Raw genomic sequence first — 15,794 nt, forward strand, 5'->3', positions numbered from 1 at the left:
GATAGGAATTACACTGAATCTGAAGATCACTTTGGGTAGTACAGACATTTTAACAATATTAAGCCTTTCAATTTGTGAACACAGAATGCCTTTCCATTTATTTGTCTTTAATTTTACTCAGCAGTGTTTTGTAGTTTTCAGTGTACAAGTCTTTCACCTCCTTGGTTAAGTTAATTTCTAAGTATTTTATTCTTTTTGATGTTATTATAAATGGATTGTTTCCTAATTTTCTTTTTGGATAGTTTGTTGCTGGTGTATAGAAATGAAACTTCTTTTTAATTGAAGTATATAGTTGATTTACAAAATTGTGTTAGTTTCAGGTGTACAGCAAAGTGATTCAGTTATACATATATATGTATATATCTATATTCTTTTTTAAAATTTTCCATTATATAGTTCATTGCAAGATATTGAATATAGTTCCCTGTGCTATACAGTAAATCCTTGTTGTTTATCTATTTTAGAAACAAAACATTTTGTTACGTTGATTTTTTACCCCGCACCTATACTGAATTCATTTACTTGTTAGCATCTTTTATTGTGGAATCTTCAGGGTTTTCTACATATAAGATCATGTTATCTGCAAACAAAGATAATTTTACTTCTTCCCTTCTGATCTGGGTGCTTTTCATATCTTTTTCTGCCTAATAGCTCTGGCTAGTACGTTCAGTGCTATACTGAATAGAAGTGGTGAGAGTGGACATCCTTGTCTCTTTCTGATTTTAGAGGAAAAGCTTTCAGTTCTGCACTGTTGCATATGATGTGGACTTTCCATATATGAGCTTTACTAAATTGAAGTAAAATCCTTCCATGACAAGATTTTTGAGAGTTTTTATAATGAAAGGGTGTTGAATTATGTCAAATGATTTTTCTGCATCTATTGAGATGACCATGAGATATTTATCCTTCATTCTGTTAATATGGTGTAGGAAATTAATTCATTTTCCTATTTTTAAAAAAATATTTATTTATTTATTTGGCTGCACCGGGTCTTAGTTGTGGCATGCAGGATCTTCGTTGCTACATTTGGGATCTTTTTTTTTTTTTTTTTTGGTCTTATTTATTTATGATTAATTCACATGCACTATTTTTCATTTTATTTATTTTTTTAACATCTTTATTGGAGTATAATTGCTTTACAATGGTGTGTTAGTTTCTGCTTATGTGGGATCTTTGTTGCGGCACGCAGGTTCTTTAGTTGTGGCATGCAAACTCTTGGCATGCGGAATCTTTTGTTGTGGCATGCAAACTCTTAATTGAAGCATGTGAGATTTAGTTCCCTGACCAGGGATCAAACCCAGGCCCCCTGCATTGGAAGTATGGAGTCTTATTCACTGGACCACCAGGGAAGTCTCTCATTTTCCTTTCTTGAACCATTCTTTTATCCCAGGAATAAATCCCACTTGAGCATGGCATATGATCCTTTTAATGTGTTGCTGAATTCATTTTTCTATTGTTTTGTTGAGAATTTTTGCATCTACGTTCATCAGGGATATTGGCCCATAGTTTCCTTTTCTTGTGGTGTCCTTATCTGGCTTGGTATCAGGATAATGATAGCCTCATAAAATGAGTGGAAGTGTATTCTTTTATTCCATTTTTTTGGAAGAGTAAGAAGAAGTGGTGTTTATTCTTTAAATGTTTAGTGTAATTCAACAGTTAAGACATCTGGCTCTGGACTTTTCTCTGTAGGATGTTTTTGATTACTGATTTCTATAAACCTCCTTATTTGTTATAACTCTGTTCAGGTTTTCTATCTCTTCACAATTCAGTCTTGGTAGGTCGTCTACCTAGGTTGACAACTTCTAGGTTGGTTGTCTGCTTCTAGGAATTTACTCATTACTTCTAGGTTATTCAATTTGTTGGTATATAACTGTGCATAATAGCCTCTTATGATCCTTTTTATATCTGTGATGTCAATCGTAATGTCTCCTCTTTCTTTTCTGACTTTACTTATTTGAATCTTCTCTTTTTTTCTTAATTAGTGTGGCTAAGGGTTTGCCAATTTTGTTTATCTTTTCCAAAAATCAACTCCTAGTTTCATCAATTTTCTATTTTTCCTTTCTCTACTTCATTTATTTCTACTCTAATCTCGATTCTTTCCTTCCTTCTGATAACTTTAGGCTTAGTTTATTACTTTTCTACTTCTTTGAAGTGTAAGGTTGTATTGTTTATTTGAGATATTTCTTCACATTAATGTAAGAATTTATCACTATAAACCTCCCTCAGTACTGCTTTTGCTGCATCCCATAAGTTTCGGTATATTTTGTTTTCATTTTCATTTGCCTTAAGCTATTTTCCAATATCTAATTTCCTTTTTGATTTCTTCTTTGATCCAATGGATATTCAAGAGTATATTATTTAATTTCCCCCTATTTGTGAATTTTCCAATTTTCATTCTTAGTTGATTTTTATTTTCATTCCATTGTAGTCAGAAAAGATACTTGGTAAAATTTCAATCTTCTTGAATTTGTTAAGACTTGTTTTGTGACCCAACATGTGATCTATCCTGGAATAAGTTCTGTGTGTGCTGGAAAAGAATGTGTATTCTGCTGTTGGTTGGAATGTTCTATATATATCTGTTAGGTTTACTTGGTCTATAGTGTTGTTCAAGCCTACTGTTTCCTTATTGATTTTCTGTCTGGATGTTTTACCCACTATTGAAAGTAGAATATTGGCATCTCCTACATTGTACTGCTGTCTTTTCTCCCTTCAGATCTGTCAATGTTTGTTTTGTATATTTAGGTGATTTGATGTTGGGTCCATATAAGTTTATAATTGTCATATCTTCCTGATGAATTGACCCTTCTATCAGTCTATAATAACTTTTTTTGTGATAACTTTTTACTTAAAGTCTATTTTCTCTAATATAAGTATAGCCACCTCTGCTTTATTTTGGTTACCATTTGCATGGTATATCTTTGTCCATCTTTTTACTTTCAGCCTATATGTGTCCTTAAATCTAAAGTGAGTCTCTTATAGACAGCATATAATTGGATTGTGGGTTCTTTAATCCATTTTTTAATCCACTCTATGCCTTTTGAATGAGGAGCATTTGCATCCCCCCCCAAAAAATAAAAGTATGTATGTTGAAATCCTAACCTCTAAAGGTATCAGTAACTGGGGATTAGGGGAGGTGATCAGGCCATGAGGGTGGAACCCTCATGAATAGAATTAGTCCTCTTATAAAAGAGATTCCACAGAGCTCCCTAGCCTCTTGCATTATGTCATGACACAGTAAGAAGTCTGCACTCCAGAAGAAAGCTCTCACCCAAACATGCACCATGATCTTGGACTTCCAGCATGTAAAACTGTAAAAAACAAATTTCTGTTGTAAGCTACCCAGTCTGTGTTATTTTGTTATAGCAGCCCAGAAAGTCTAAGACAGCTTCTTTATAATGATTCTTTTGAATTCTGGTCAGGTAATTCATATATTTCCATTTCTTTAGGGTTAGTAACTGGAAATTTATTTTATTCCTTTGGTTGTGTCATGTTTTCCTGATTCTTCATGTTCTGTAGTTTTGTGTTAAGGTCTATGCATTTAAAGAAACAGCCACTTCTTCCAGACGTTATGGATTGGCTTTGACTGCAAAGATCTGCAACCTGGCTAGATTCTGGAGCTTTGTACCTACGTGCCCCAACCTCTCTCTCAGGATCCTGTAGTCTCTTACTCCCTTTGGTGTCCAGTTGTACTGGGTTCTTTGGCATTCGATGTGAGGTGGGATGGACTGTCTCTCAGGGAGTGCACTGAAAACTGATGATGTTGGAGACATGTTCCACTCCTCTCCCTCCTTATTAGGCGAGAGGTGTCAGTGCTATTTTCTCAATCTTGCAGATCTGTGCTGGCTTCAGGGACCCTCCTTCCTCTTTTCCTTTGCTCTTATCTGTTCAAGGCTTCCAAACAATGCTGATTCCTTCAGCACTTGGTGTGAGGCAGGACGGAAACCAGCCCTGTGGGATGCCCAGTGAAAGACAGGGAGGCCAGGCATGTGCTCCATCCCCCCGACCCGCCACACACAACTGTAGAAGTCACAGGCTCAGCTGATCTCCCTTGGCACTGAATTGTGCCAGTCTGGGGGAGGAGTTGAGGCAGATCAAGTTAAATCCCTCTTTTTACCCATTTCAATGCAGCTGTGTTCAGTTCTGTGTCTGGTGTGCTGCAACTTCTTAATTGGATTCTGGATTTCTCATAAAGATAAGATGGGACTGCCTATTCCACCATTTTTCTGACGTAGCTCGGAATACTCAGGTGAAATTCATTTTAATGATACATTTATTCTTAACTCAATATATCCAAAATCTTATTTCAACTCATAATGCATACATATAAGTTGAATGCATACATCCTAAACCTGAGTACAGAAGCATAACTAAATAGAGGAATATTCTTCTCAATAACTAGAAGTATGAAAGTAGATCACCCAAGTCTGGTATGGTAACTCCATAAAAGCATGAAGAACTCAGGTTCCATCTAACGTTCTTCTACCCAACTTGAGCATTTGGCTTTTGTCCTTATGGTCACAAAATGACTTCTATCTTCAGGAACTGCATATGCATCTTAGGCAGGAAAAAAGTTTAGGGTAAAGTACACAAAAAAAGGAGTATGCCAACTGAGGCTGTAATCAATATTAACAAAAAAAGTGGCTTTCTCATTAGCTCCATCCAGTAGAATTCCACATACATCTCACTGTCTGGGTCATATAGCTACTCCAAGTTGCAAAGGAGTCTAGAAGATGAGTGTTTTTCATGGTTTCACTGATGCCTCAAAAGAATAAGGCTTCAGGACTTCCCTGGTGGTGCAGTGGTTAAGAGTCCACCTGCCAATGCAGCGGACACAGGTTCAATCCCTGGTCTCGGAAGAGCCCACATGCTGCGGAGCACCTAAGCCCATGTGCCACAACTACAGAGGCTGTGCTCTAGAGCCCACGAGCTGCAACTACTGAGCTTGTGTGCTGAAACTACTGAAGCCCACGTGCCTAGAGCCCGTGCTCTGTAACAAGAGAAGCCACCGCGATGAGAAGCCTGCCCACTGCAATGAAGAGCAGCCCCTGGGGCCACCACTAGAAAAAGCCCACGTGCAGCAACGAAGACCCAACACAGCCAAAAAAGAAAAACGAATCCATAAAAAAAAAAAAAAAGGAAGAAGGCTTCTGTTAGTAAAGGAGAAGGGAGGGAGGGATATTGATTAGGTAACTAATTTATAACTGAATGCTATGTAACACAGGTAAAATTTCTTTCATTGAATTTAATTATATATAAACATTTTACAAATAAAATAACAATGGAAGGACCTACTTTTCACATAGTTCTTCACAAATGAATTTACTCAGTGATTCAATTAAATTTATGACTTATACAGTTAAACTTCAAAGAAATGTCGGTGACCCTAAAGGAATTAGACTGAATCAAAGAGAATTTTGGTAACTCTAGTCCTTGTTCCTTTTTGTTAATTCTTCAGTGTCTGTAACTATTTACCAGATAAACAGTATCTTGTTCTAAATCCAAAGTCATAAACCCTGTCACTTGAGAGATAACATAAATTAGTAAAAAAAAATGGGTAAAAATATTTTGATTACATATTAAGGATTACTGAATATTCTTCAAATCTAGGGAGAAATATGCTTTTTTCCATTTTTCTTGAAGTACACTAACCTTTGGATATATTTTTCATTTTCCCACTTTTAAGACATGGTATAGAGAAATAGTTCTCTACTGTGAGAAAACTAACAGTGCAAGCACAATTGATACATTGATAATGCCGATGCTATTGGCATTGGCAACTAGAACTGGAAAGCCAACTGTGAGTGCTTGTGTCTGTGGTATATAGGAGAGAACCACCCTATGTAAAAGGGCTCCTACTACCCAGAGCTAGGCATTTATTACCACGCAGAAGCTCAGATCCAGTGTTGTCAGATTATGTTTAGGATCCAGATATTTTATATGAAATTTCCTGAGTTTTAACTGTTGGCTCAAAAAAAACCTTAAGAACAATGTACGAAATAGACATATCAGATTTGGATTATGACCTATGAATTGGATGCTTCTGCTCTAGAGAAAAACCCAGAAATTTTGCAAAATGCCAGGTCATTGAAAAGCAGTTCAAGAACATCAGATTTTGGACCTGGTGCAGAGAGAAAATAAAACCAGTAGGCCAGATTTGAGGGAGAAGGAAAATAGAGATCACGCATGATATGCCTTGAGTCATAAAGGTATAATAGGTGCTTTAATTATATTTTGCAAAGACTCTTTGTATAGACTTCGGACCCATTTTAAATACTTTTCAAATAATGATAGTAACCAATGCACTTCAATAAAAACAGTACTGGATAGAGTGGCTGTTACCAGTAAATGCTAATAAGGGTCAATAACTGTTTGGCAGACAAGGTACTAGGTCTTAACTTTTGATCTACAAAAGTCTCCAAGGCTATATATTAAATAGGAGCAAAAATCTTTGGAGGGATAAAAAAAGAAAACTACAAGTTGGATAAATAAAATTTTAAACCAAATAGCAGGATGGTTTAAAAGATAGTCTTTGGAATTAAGCAGATCTGGTTTAAAAGCCAGGACTTGCCACTTAGTTCCGTGAAATTTAATAAGATTTAAATTTTTTTTTAATTTACTTCTTTAAGCATCAATTTTCTCATCTGCAAAATCTCGCTAATGATAGTTCCTATTGTAAGGATTACTGTAATGCTTAGACTATATATGTAAAGCACTTAGCAAAGTACCTGGCACATATTAAAATCTTCAATACCTGATATATAGATTCTCTGAGGATATGCATATATTTTTATGTATATTAAAATATACAGTATTCAAGAAAGCCACTACATGCAAAGCAATTCCACCAGTTTTACCAGTTCAAATTATTTCCTTGAAGATTTGAAATATTTATACTATACTCATTCTGTAGCACTTAGGTTAACCGCAGGGTATTAATTTTTTTCCCTGGTTACATCAGCATTTTTTTAACTTAAAAAGAAAAACATGTGCCCTAAAGAACAGCTTAAGTTTTACTGTGTTTTAACCACAATCTCATTTTTGCATGGATTTAGCAAATCAGGGGTGTTTTTCTTTCAAGGAAAAGGTGAGAATTTGAGTGGCTGCATTTGACAAATGTGTTGTCAAATGCCCACTGAAGCTTGGAAATCAATCGACCATGTTTCTCTCATGGAGCAATAGGAACAAGACAGAACATGCCTGTGATCACAGGTCTCCCCTTAGGGTTCTTTTGAGCATGGGAGAAGAGTACCACATTTGTCATCACTTTTTGAAATCCCAGAAATTGCCTTTCAGTAGAAGACTCTGTTCACTATAAAACTATTTTCTACATTTTTCCCAGCATCATGCAGGCCGGGACTACCTCTGTGTTGTACGCAATTATTGTATTCTATCTTATACAGTAAGTGCTCACCAAGTGTTTGTTGCGTGAATGAAGCAGAGTCCCATCTTTTTATGTTGACAGTTCCCCTGGTAGACAAACTTGGAAATGTTCAAAACAGCACTTAAAGTTTGCTCCATTCGTTTGAACAATTAATTACTCATATTAGTTTTGAGTGAAATAAGCAAGTCATTTCTTATGGGTTTTTTTCCCCACAACAACGAGCATATTATCGATGTTCAATAAATATCTATTAAACTAAGCTTAACTTCTAATCTTTTCCATTTCCTTTTACAACAACCTAGCAAAGCCAAAGGATACACAGGTTGTTCCTGAAAATAAAATGGCAATGTAATGAATTCATAAGACTGGAAATCCACAAACCATGACAGGAGAGCTAATTTTAATAGAAGAGGCAGCATATGTGTTTTGAGTTGAGAAAGAATAAAACATTCTTATTCTAGATTAACACTAATTTTTCCTTAACTATGAGGCATGTTGAAGAGAGAAGATAATGAGTCTATCTGGTTTAAAGTCCAAAATGATTGCATTAAATAAGGGCATCAGGATATTCTGTGACTGCAAAACTCATCGGGTTACCTATTACAGCATTCAGTGGTGACCTAGTTTGAGCAATTTGAACAAGGGAATTAAGGTTTCATAGAGGAGAAATGACAGCAATTCCAGTTACATAAATGTAACTAATTCAATAAAATACCATTTCTCCCCTAGAATTTATTAGCAATCAACTAGATTAAATAAGTCTATATACAGACAGTTCCCATTAGTAACCTCTCTAATAATCAAACAGATGGCATCATTCTGGATAATGTAAAAGGCTTGACTCTAAAAAGAACAGATGTGACTACAAAATTAAAGTACAACAAAACAAAACCTGAACCCTGAAATTTTAGGAAAAACATTTTGTTAATTTATTAAGTACATCTCACCAATTCTTGTATATATGTCTGAAACATTCCATATATGCTTCAACTCACACTGAGTAGGAATTTAGTTTTTGCCACATATATTTTCTACTTCACTTCTCTGTGAGGAATGTATAACTATATTTGCCTTAAATATGTAAATTTAAATTTGTATTTAAATTGTCTTAAATATTTTGCTTTGAATTTGTAGTGGGACTAACACACTTGAGAAAATGCATTAGGAAATTTATTCACTTCCTAAACCATGTGAATTCCAAAGGGAAAGTATTTTCTTATTTCTCAGAAGGTAAAGTAACATTAGAAACTAAAGAAAGGGGGCTTCCCTGGTGGCACAGTGGTTAAGAATCTGCCTGACAAATGCAGGTAACATGGGTTCAAGCCCTGGTCCGGGAAGATCCCACATGCCATGGAGCAACTAAGCCCATGCGCCACAACTGCTGAGCCTGAGCTCTAGAGCCCACAAGCCACAACTACTGAGCCCACTTGCCACAACTACTGAAGCCCGCGCACCTAGAGCCCGTGCTCCACAACAAGAGAAGCCACCGCAATCAGAAGCCCTCACTCCACAGTGAAGAGTAGTCCCCGCTCTTCACAACTAGAGAAAGCCTGCATGTAGCAATGAAGACCCAAAGCATCACAAATAAATAAATTTATTTTTTAAAAAAAGGAAGGAAGACGTCTGTGTGATTAGATAACATGATAACAGAGACCAAAAGTTCACTGCAAAATTCTGAAATCCTCCTCTCTCCCTTCCTTGTCTCTATGCACATCTCTCCTTTCCCTGTCTCTATGACAGAGCAATCATGAGACAATATTTCACGTATACCAAATGTTATAAATACTGCCTAAATCCTAATAAACAGCTTTTGCTTCTGTTGATCTATGTTTCTGTTTCCTAGTTCATTCATTCCTCTTTTTTTGCTTCCTTTCATCAATTGTTTTCAAATTTTTGCGCTGATACTTCAATAATTTGAACTATTTTCAAACTGAGCTATAAAAGAAACTCCATGTACTTTTTTTTTAGCAACTTCAATGAGCAGAAATTCAATGACACTCAATTCTAAAAATTTATTGTAATTTTCATTGTGATTTCCCCTTTATCTCATGTAGTAGTCCTTTTTTAGTTTACAAATCTATGGAGCCTTCCTAAATAATTGTCTATTCTTCACAGATGTAGAGAACAAACGTATGAACACGAAGGCGGGGAAGTGGTGGGGGTGTGGGTGGTGTGGGATGAATTGGGAGATTGGGATTTAATATATATACTAATACGTATAAAAAAGATAACTAAATAAGAACCTGCTGTATAAAAAATTAAATAAAATTCAAAATAATAATAATTGTTTATTCTTGACTTCTAATTTAATGTACTGTGTTCAGAGGACTTGCTCTGACCTTCACTGAGACTTCTTTTGAGAACTACTACCTGTACCTAATGCCACTGTTTATAACTGTTTTATGTACCCTTAAAAAGAATGTATATTTTCTCCTTTAGGGTACAGATCAAGCTATTATTTTTGTTCAAGATCATTACATTTTTATCTACTTGATCAATTTCTGATAATGGTTTGCTAAAAATCTCCCAGTATCTTTGTGAATTTATCAAATTTACCTTATAATTGTGTCAGTTTTATATTTTGAGACAATGCTGGGTACACAGAAGTTCATAATTTTTATATCTTCTTAGTTAATTCTTCCTTTATTATTATGTAATAATCTTTATCTCTGCTTATGCTTTTTGCCTTAGTTTCTACTTTGTATAATTTTGTTTTGCCAACTATTTTAAATTATAATTTTCCTGATATATATTTTAATTATCTCTTTATTTTCTATCTTTCTATGTGGTTTTGTTTCAGATTTGGCTCTCGGATACATCATATATTAATAAATGGATTTTGTAATGTTTATCCAATCTAATTATGTCCTCAGTAGTGAAGATTAATCAATACACACTTATTGAATCTTCATATGTACTATCACCCTGGTCATATTTCTAACATTTTCTTTTTTGTTTTCATTTTTTCTCTTTTGCTGCATTCTGTTGGATTGTTTTACATATAACAACAATAATGATGATGATGATGATAATAAATAAAATTTAGCATTTAGTGTAGGGTATATATTATAAGGGCTTTACATGTACAAATTCATTAAACCTTCACAACAACTCTATAAGAGAAAGACTATTAAGATCCCCATCTTGCATTTGAGGAACTTGAGGCACTGAGAGGCTAAGTAACTTGCTCTAGGTCACACAGCCAGTAAGAGATGGAGCTAGATCTGAACTTAACAAGTCAAGTTCCAAAAATTACACTCTTAACCACCACACTGTCCTCTTCTTAAGGTACCTTTTACAATGATTTTTAAATGACTTTGGTTTCAGAAAAAGATTTAAACTTACATCTGTAAGAATTTCCAAACTATGAACATTTTAGAGAGTCTGACATCAATAATGGAAAATAAGCACAAACTTTCTGAAGAACTACTATAATCTTACTCTTCTATTCATTGCCTAAAATTGAGAAAGAGTGGAGGAGAATCGCCACATGGCCTCATGATTCTTTTAAGTTGCATTTTCGAAGTCCAAACCATTTACAAATTAAATTCATTCTAAGAAAATCTATTTTGACTTGTAGAATATAGAGCAAATGATGATCCAGGGTTCTTTAGCCTAGGTTTTAAGAAAGTCTGGCAGCTTCTGCTTTATGCTCTTTGGACCCTAAGCTGGTATGTAAGAAGTTAAGTAACTAGAGAGAGAGGACCTGTGGAGTGGCCCTGAAGGATGCAATGCAATGTGGAACACAGGCCACATGAAGAAGCACAAGTGCCAGAGATGTGAGTGAAGAAGCCCTTCTCAATCTTCCAGTCCCCAGCCAGTCTAGGCATCGCAGCTGAGGGACTTCATGGAGCTGAAACAAACCATCCCCATTCTGCCCTCTCCAACATGAGAAATATTTAAATGGTTGCTGTTTTGAAGCTACTCCACCTCTTTCACTTCCACATCAAAGTCTCACACTGGTACATATAATTGCTGAAGCTTATGTCACATGCCTGTGGTAGCTGTAAGGATGTCCACTGATCTCCATCCTGACTCCTCCATTAGGGGGCTGGGAAATAACATGAAAGTTTCTCTTGTATATGAAAAGATAATGGCACCCATGAATAAGACAGATGGATACTACACATACCTAACAGTCATGATGTGGAAATGTGACCAACTAACCCTGGATCGTGGAGAGCAGGGACTTTAACTGCTGAATTAAGAAAGAACTAAAAAGAATCTAGCAGATGCATAGCAGTCACAATGTGTTAAATAAATGACAGAATTATGAAATGCTGATCACATTTTGCATGTCTCTCATTTCAACAGATATTAATATCTGTTTCATGGGGGGAAAAGAGTTTCGTATATATTTTTTCTTTTTGATGACTATCATAATGTGGGGATGGGGGAAGCAGAAGTAGTAACAGCTTCTGAGGACTAGTAATGAAATTGTTTAAGTCAAAATGGACATAGAATAGTTAAGATAGCCTAATTAAAGACTCACAGACATAAAGAACAGACTTGTGGCTGCCAAGGGGAAGGGGGTTTGGGGAGGAATAGACTGGGAGTTTGGGATTAGCAGATGCAAACTATTATACAGAGAATGGATAAACAACAAGGTCCTACTGTATAGCACAGGGAACTATATTCAATATCCTGTAACAAACCACAATGGAAAAGAATATGAAAAAGAACATATGCATATATATACACATATGTCACTTTGTTGTACACCAGAAAGTAACACAACATTGTAAATCAACTATACTTCAATAAAATATAAATTAAAATATATATATAACCTAGTTAAGTTATTGAATTTCAAGGACAAAGAAATAATACTTCAGTCACTCAAGAAGAAAACATATGTGATAGTTAATTTTATATGTCATATTGACTGGGCTACAAGGTACCCAGCCATTTGGTCAAATATTATTCTGGGTGTGGCTGTGAGAGTATTTCTGCGTGAGATTAACATTTGAATTGGTAGACTGAGTAAAGCAGAGTGTCCTCTCTAATGTCGCTTAGACCTCATCTAATCAACTGAAGACTTGAACAGAACAAAAAAACTGAGTAAAAGGGAAATTTACCTGCCTAACTGAGCTGGGACATCAATCTTTCACCTTCAGACTAGAACTTGCACCAATTGGCTCTCCTGGTTTTCAGGCCTTTGGACTTAGACTGAAGCTACACTGCCAGCTCTCTTGGGTTGCCAGTTTGCCAACTGCAGACCTTGGGACCTCTCAGCCTCCATAAGCATGACATATATATATATATATATATATATATATATATATATATATATATCCTATTGGTTGTTTCTCTGGAGATCCCTGGCTAATACAAGTCACCTACAAGGAAAAAAAATCAAGCTAACCTCAGACAGCTCCGCGATATTCAGTGCTAAAAAATAATAGAGCAAGTTTTTGAAGGAAAGAAACACAATGTCTACAGAATCTTGACGAAGGTAACCCAAGAAGTTCATACATTGCCAAATTGTACTTCAAACATAAAAGTAATAAATATCTTCACATATGCAAAATCTCAGGAACACATATCTATAAGACTTTTTTGGACAGAAAAATCTACTTGACAGTGAAATCCAACCAATCAAGAGATGAATCAACATAAAGATTTTCTTAAATAGAGAAGCTGTGGTGAAACAAGTGATAGCAAGACTTGTGGTTAGAGAACAGCACTTAAATGTCATAAACTTGAAAACATGAAAATGACAACTTACCTAAAAAATTAGCAGGAGGAGGAAGGGATGGGAGTAAACATAAAAGCACAAACTATTTTCATTTATCATAATAGCAAAATAATAGATAACATTAAAAAATACATCATAAAAAAATGGCTCCAAAGACTTCACTTTTTTCATAACCTTTTGTTGTTAACCTTAAAAGGATACTTTACAAAGTAATATCTCTTTTCATGGATAAACAGTCACTTAAATTTAGCAATTCTTTCCATTTCACCCATTTCTTTTTCTTCCTTTAAAATTATGTGAATTTAATGTCAACTTAAATTTAAAATGTTTAATATAAAAAGCAGTAGATATAATCTTATTATTAAAAAATTATTTCTCTCTAATGTCTATATGGAAATGTACATTGGAAAATACTAGAAAACTTTTTTTATATTTCTGAGAAAAACTAAGAACATTACATTCCACCAAAATGTTTTTCACGGGCTTCCCTGGTGGCGCAGTGGTTGAGAGTCCGCCTGCCGATGCAGGGGACACGGGTTCGTGCCCCGGTCCGGGAGGTTCCCACGTGCCGCGGAGCGGCTGGGCCCGTGAGCCATGGCCGCTGAGCCTGCACGTCCGGAGCCTGTGCTCCGCAACGTGAGAGGCCACAGCAGTGAGAGGCCCACATACCGCAAAAACAAAAACAAAAAGAAAAAAAAAAAAATGTTTTTCACATTTAAATAGCAACAAACATTCTCAAGCATGAAAGAACCCAGGGAATATAACAAACTTGAGACTTTTCTGGGAAAAAAATGTATACTTTAAATTGTGCCAATAAAATTAAACCAATAAAGAAATGAATGTATAATTCAAATTATTTTTATTTTAATATAGTGAGAGCTGAAACCATCTTCATCCACACAGCTTACTGTCTATGTTCACACGACTTTATTATTCCACTTTACTATTCCAGGAAACTCTTGCCCAGGAAGATAAAAATAACATTTTTGTTCATTACAAGAATTTTACAAAAGATTCATAAACTCTTCAATAAAAAACAGAAATAACAGTTTACACCCCCAGACTCTGGACCCATCACCTCAAAATCCACAAATTTTAAACTATTAGACTATGATTCTTACCCAATTCTAATCAAGCCACTACACTGGAAGTCCAGGCTTAAACAGGACTCCAAGGCTCTCATAAATATCCCAACTTTGTCCTCCTCCCTCTAAGATGCTAAGACACTGTCAATTCAGTGTTTCTCCTTACTGTGGTAAGAATAAATGCGGCTTTGTCTTCTCAGTGAGTTGTTTGGGTGGTATTCTAGGGTAGCCAGCATTCAACAAAAATCATGACTAGAAAAGAAAAAACAACACAAATCAAGGCAAGAAAGTAACGATAAGAAAATCCAAGCATACCTTAGAAACTAAGGATAGGAAGGAGGAGAGATGGGGTGCATAAAAGCTGGAGACGAATAAGACCAAAATTCCTTAACAAAGGTCTGAGGTGGGTTCCACTTCCTTAAAAATAGGGTCTTGAAGAGAGCTGTTGCATTCCTTCCTGGGAGGCCGAGTGAACAAAGCCCAATCTAACACCTTTGCTTCCGTCTTAAGCAGTGTTCGTCAAGTGTGATGGACTGCCCACCTCAGAATCATCTGGAGTGTGTAACAGCAATGCTTTCCCCCAGACCCTACTAGCATCTCTACAAGGAGGCCTTGGAACTGCCATATTTAGTACGCTCTGCGCATTAATAAACCTCACACCGAATTAGAGAATCCCTGAGCTAAAGGGTACAACTCTCATATCTAAATTACCCTTTCCAGGGGCCCCGGTGGCGGCCGCGGTCTGTGCAGCAGCGGCAGGGAGGGGTGTGGGGCGGGGCGGTGGCGTTGGGACCGAGGTCGGGAGCAGCGGAGACGAAGCTGGGCAGGACAGCGGGAAGGCCAAGGCTAAGACAGTGTCTACTCACAGAGAGCTGGGCTACAATTTCCCGTGGGCTGCATCCACAGACATTTTAAGACTCGCACCACGAGCCACAAGGAAGAGCGGGTGCCACTGTGGTAGTGCCCGGGCCGTACTTCTCCAGTAGGTGGAGCCAGCAAGGGACGCTTCCGAGGATCTCAAAGTTACACGGATCACTCCGCGCCACGTGCAGCGTGCGATCCGCGGTGACGAGAGGTTGGACTCGCTTATCAAGGCTACCATAGCTGGGGATGGTGTGATCCCTCACGTCCGCAGCTCTCTGATTAAGGGACAGCAGAGAACTGCTTAGATAGTTATTTTAACTGACATTCTTCCTCCGCCGTCATTGTACTGTAACTGGGGCAGAAGAAAAATAATGGGGCTATGTGGAATTTTTAAAACTGTTAAGTGGAAAAGCATAGAAAGTTGCTTCAGACTTGCTAAAAGAAGCATTTGTAGGTTCTTAGACTCGAAGTTTGAAAAAAGTAGCTTTTGGGGGACTTCCCTGGTGGTCCAGTGGTTGAGACTTGGCCTTCAAGGCAGGGGGTGCAGGTTCCATCCCTGTTGGGGGAGCTAAGATCCCACACGCCTTGTGGCCAAAAAAAAAAAAGACATAAAACAGAAGCAATATTATAACAAATTCAATAAAGAGTTTAAAAATGGTCCACATCCAAAAAATCTTTTTTAAAAAAGTACCTTTTCATGTGGCAACAATTGTGTGTTCCTTGGCTAGGTTTCTCCCATGTTGCTTTATACAAAAATGGAATTGAT

The 15,794-nt window shown here is 36.6% G+C and overlaps 1 pseudogene; it reads left to right on the forward strand.

Moving 5' to 3' along the window:
* Positions 1-11,135: 11,135 nt before the first annotated feature.
* LOC114897959 lies at positions 11,136-15,333 on the forward strand (annotated as a pseudogene).
* The last annotated feature ends 461 nt before the right edge of the window (positions 15,334-15,794 follow it).

The sequence above is a fragment of the Monodon monoceros genome, unplaced genomic scaffold, assembly GCF_005190385.1.
Source record: "Monodon monoceros isolate NGI ecotype Baffin Bay Population unplaced genomic scaffold, NGI_Narwhal_1 Super_Scaffold_18, whole genome shotgun sequence".
NCBI lineage: Eukaryota > Metazoa > Chordata > Mammalia > Artiodactyla > Monodontidae > Monodon > Monodon monoceros.